Source organism: Halyomorpha halys, unplaced genomic scaffold (genome assembly GCF_000696795.3).
Source record: "Halyomorpha halys isolate HHAL.00 unplaced genomic scaffold, Hhal_1.1 Scaffold8894.1, whole genome shotgun sequence".
Taxonomy (NCBI): domain Eukaryota; kingdom Metazoa; phylum Arthropoda; class Insecta; order Hemiptera; family Pentatomidae; genus Halyomorpha; species Halyomorpha halys.
The window spans coordinates 1-5,027 of NW_027113327.1; the positions used below are offsets into that span (position 1 = coordinate 1).

The following is a 5,027-nucleotide window of genomic DNA, read 5'->3' on the forward strand; positions in this document are numbered from 1 at the left end:
TATATAAATGTTTTGGTAAACTGAAAGTCTGAATGGGGACTCCTATAATGTAGGCACTGCTAGTGCCTCATTTGGCCAGTGGTGGAACCTAGCATCACCTATAGCACTCTCTGTGGGGAGAAGTCTTGTGGGATGAGAGAGCCATCTTTTTCTATAGGCAGTAATTTTGTTTCTTCCTTTTTATCAGTGAAAAAATGAGTAAGTAGAGACATTCCAAAGTGCCTCTCAGCAACAGAGGAGAGGGAAAATGGAGGGATCTGGAGAAGAAAAGGAAGCATGAATAAGTCGGGTTCTTTTCATATGATTCCCACCATCACATCCATCGTCATCAATATGCATATCTACAATATTTATAGACCCCTAATCAAAATTAATTAACACACTTTAACCATAAATGTTTTGTTTCGGCTACCCCTACACCACCTGTAAATTATGCAATAATTTTTTTTCTGTTAATTATGTTTTATTTATTTTAAATAATTTTTGAATATCAGAATACATATAATAATAATAATAATCTTTATTTATTTTGGGATTGATCCCTTTAGAATAATTTACAGGTGTCAAAATTAGGCTTTAGAGCCTTAGAGTAAATTACAAAATAGAGATGAAATTACAAGATGTCATAAAATAAAATAATACAGTGAATTTAAAAATATACAATTTAACAACCATAATATAATGTATTTTATATAATAGAATATATAAAATAATGATAAAATAAAACCACTTGTCATATCATAAAACATAAAATGACTTCTGATAGTAAATAAAAGGGGGGAAAAAAATCACAATACAATTAAACTAAAAAGTAATAAATGAACAGATATAATTTCTGCTAGTGTACATATTTACAATTATAAACGAAGATCTAAGACATAAAATATATAAAGCTTTTTTGAAACTTTCAATTGTTATTCTTCCAGAACTGGGTGGACAGCAGGTAGTCGAAGATACGGGATTTGAAGATTGCAAGGGTGTTAGAACTACAAATAAAGGAGGGAATGGAATTCCATAGGGAAGAGGAACAGATGAGGAAAGATCTACCAAAGGCTGTGGTTCGATGGGCAGTTACATAACATATAAGTCTGAGGGCCGTGAGCGGGTATTGCAAGAATGCACTGAGGACTTAAATTGAAGGATATCTGAGATGTACGATGGACGGCGGGATTGTATAACTTGATAGAGAAAGGAAGCAAGGAAATATTTACGACGGAAGGAGGGGTAAAGCCACTTCAACTCTTCATAAAATCGGGTGACAGAGGTGTCCCTGGTAACCCCAAAGATGAATCGTACAAAGCAATTATTTAACCATTTTAATTTTGCTTCGAAATCCCCAGAGACACCCCCGTAAACCACACAGCAATAGTCAAAGTGGGTGAATATTAAGGAAGTAACCTGGAGCCTGTGGGTTTCAAAAGGAAGTAGGTGATGAAGATAATTTAAACGCTTCAGGGTGGAAAAGGTAAGACGGGAAATATTGGAGACGTGGTTTTTCCAGGAGAGAGTTTGGTCTATAGTGACACCAAGGTTTTTAACATATGGCTGGAATTGTATTGGATTGTTGTTTAGGAATAAGGTTGGAATAAGAGGAATATTTTTCAGGAGGTGATTGGATCCTATTACGATTGCCTTAGTCTTCTCTGCATTCAACTTAATGCTAGTTTTCTGGTGCCCACTGGCTAATTCTATTCAAGTCTTCCTGGATCTTCTCCATAGCAACTAATAGGTCAGAAGGTGGGAAGGAAAAGTAAATTTGGAAAGGTAAATCATCTGCGTATAAATTGTATTGAGAATGTTGGATAAGGATGGGAAGGTCATTGATGTAGATAGGGAAAAGTGTAGGGGATAGCGATGAACCCTGAGGGACTCTACAGGTGAGGGGTTGAGTCATTGATGGAGGTTTATCAGGAACCGCTACATACTGGGAACCATGCTCAACATGGCCGCGATTCAACAAACTTTGGCAAGACACGCCCCACCATCTTCTTTGTTTCGAATAACGATCTTTCCATTCCATATTTGACTGTACAAAATTGGTTAGCTTTCTTTTTGGTTTAACAAGGCAAATGAGCAATATTGAAATGATAAATAAAATAAAAACATGATAAAACCCTTTATACATAAAAATATACTATTTACACAAAAACAGGATATTACAAAACGCACACACACACGGGACCAGCTCCATGACTTTTAACTTGGCATTGGCAGAGGTTACTGTACTGTACTGGCAGAGAAAAATTATGTAGGTCATATAAAATGTTTACAAACCTACGTAACAATGTAATTCTACTTAATCGTAATATATAAAAATTAGAAAACTAAAAAAAATGTATTTATTATTTCAAATGAAAAAAAAAATTTCAAATCCACTACTATTACTAAATTCTATATAATTTTTATATTTACTAATTATGCAACTAACAAATTTTGTATATAAATATGAAGGAAAATATATTAATAAACCCATCCAACCACATAATTCTATTTAATATTTATTAATTTCGAAACTAACAAATTATATAAATAAATAAAATTTAAAAAAAAAAAATTACAAACCTACCTAACTAAAGGAAAAGAAGACAAAACCTATCATGAGATCTTTCAGCTCACTCAAACTTTTATAAATTGAAGTATCATATCCTATTTAGTGGTTAGGAAATGTAATATAAATTCTATAAAATGCCACCAGATGCTACCAAGGTCAAATTATCCCAGAAGTATACTGTTTCTAATAGCTTTAGATGAAAAATTACAAAATAAGTAGTCCGCCCACAGGACTCCCTGCATCCTTCCTATGTTTATTAGTCTGTCATTGGGACCACCTCTATGAATACTACATCATCAGTTACCATTGTGAAAGGGTTAAGTCACTTTTTTTGAATAATCATACATGGTCAATCTATTCTTTAATTAATAATTATACCTAATTATAGTAAGTAAAGTTAATATACTTATTATTTTTCTTGTTTCAGTTATAAATCTCTGTTATTAATTTTCAGGTAGTAACTGAGACTCATTTGTTACCCTATATTTTTTGGAAGTAGAAAAAAAATTATATTTATTTCTTTAATTTTTTTTTCTAGAGATATTGTGTTATCTGCGGCATAAATAACAGTGATAAATACTCCAATGAAGGATATGTCTGGTAATGCTATCATTAACATATTATATGTAATGTAATCAATTTTACTTTACCATGTTTTTTTCGTCTTACATGAATTTAAATGATTACGGGTACTTTAACATTAAAAAATAAATCAGCTTTATCTTAATCAAAATTTTCTCTCTATATCAGTTTCATGATCATGAGTTCTAGCTTTGCTCCAGAGCAATAAAGCAGACTCCATTCAAATAATTTATTCAACTAATATTTAAACATAACAAAAAAAAAAAAGCTTACAGAGAACTGTATGCAACAGTTTGTTTTAATGAGTCTAAATATAAAATTTCCGACTGGGATAAAATGTATTTCATCTAATTTTCTTTAAATCAATATAGCTGATATATCCTTAAATTTTATTTCAACCTATTCTTACATATTACTGAATATTGAGGATTGCTTTCCAGTAACTTTCAAAAACATAATACTTGCAGATGCTGAAAAAATAAATTATCATCTATACAGTTGCTGTTTAATTTCATTTTATGATTAATTATTGCAAAATGAGGTGAGATTATGCTATATGTGGTTAGAATGCCATATGAATTCAGAAAATAACTTTATTTGGACTTTGGGAAGTAACTTTGGGAAAGTGTTGGTTCTCATTAAACGAAACCACTATCACTTCACAATTTTTTTTGTGCTCCAATATAAGAAATTGAAATGTATACCTGCCTATCTGTCTGCTCTAAATTCATCTGAATATGTTAGTAAATAATAGCATGGCATTGAAAAACTTTAAAAACTGGCATATTCTCTCCTCATTTTACGGTATATTACTTCTAACATACCTTATAAATTATATATTATTATTTATTTGTAGGGTTTTCTGCAGTTCATGCATTGAAAGGCACTTTCAGCTACCAACAATTGAAATAACTGAACATTGGAAATGCTTTTTAAACAAGAAATGTCTGTGTAATGGTAAAAAAATAAAGCATGATGGAGGCTTGCTAAAAGTGCAGAAAACTTGGTGGAATAATGTAAGTATATGGTCTATAATTTTTTGTTAACTAGTTCAAGTTAGTGTAATTTATGTGCTCCAGTTTATTTTTAGGTTTAAAATATTCTGAAAATGTTACTTGTGCATATTTTTTTGAAAAATTAATGGATTATCTCATATCTAATGCTAGTATTGTTTCTATTCTTTACAAATGTATTTTATGGCTAATCAGCCTAATGGATACCAAACAAACTGAGGTTGGTAGTGATGATCCTACCGTATGTTTCATATTTAGGAATTAAAAATTGTAGTGTGGTTTTCCTGGATGTTTAAGTAGATGTCAATAGGTTCGGTATAGATGGTTTACTTAGGGGAAATACATATAGGACTCTGAATAGATTTTTCACTTTCCCTTATACCTGAGCTGTTAAGAATACTTCTAATGAGCAGGAATTTCACTGCTGAACTGATCCCTAAAGTATTGACTATCAAGCTGTGGTTTCTGCACAATGTGAACTGAAAGAAACAAAATATGTATGCTTTATCAATAATTGTATGTGTTGTTTATCTTTATGATCCATGTTTTCTATATTAATTGCCTAAACTTATGATAGAGCCATAATATGTTAACTAGTCTTCTTTTTTTTCAGCTTTCACATTCATACATGGACATAAAGGCTGACTTAGACCTTTACCCACAATTTTCTAAAGTGATATTTGTTATTCCTGACAGTAGTAAGAATGGTAAAATATATTTATTGTGCAATTAAATTAAGTTAAAGCTTAGTAGATTAATAATGATGTTGAGCTCTTAAAAACTCCAAACTTAAAAGTTAGTTAATATAGCTGATAAAAAAGTTTCTTGACAAAATAGTATTTTTGTGTTCTGTTTTTCTTACAAAAAATGGTAATTAATAT

General features: G+C 31.0%; 1 long non-coding RNA gene across 1 annotated transcript; it reads left to right on the plus strand.

Annotated features, from left to right (window-relative positions):
• The first annotated feature begins 3,077 nt into the window (after window positions 1-3,077).
• LOC106692120 (uncharacterized) lies at window positions 3,078-4,840 on the plus strand. The gene is made up of 3 exons (XR_010844380.1): window positions 3,078-3,151; window positions 3,990-4,149; window positions 4,760-4,840. It is a non-coding gene; the product is annotated as an uncharacterized lncRNA (long non-coding RNA).
• The last annotated feature ends 187 nt before the right edge of the window (window positions 4,841-5,027 follow it).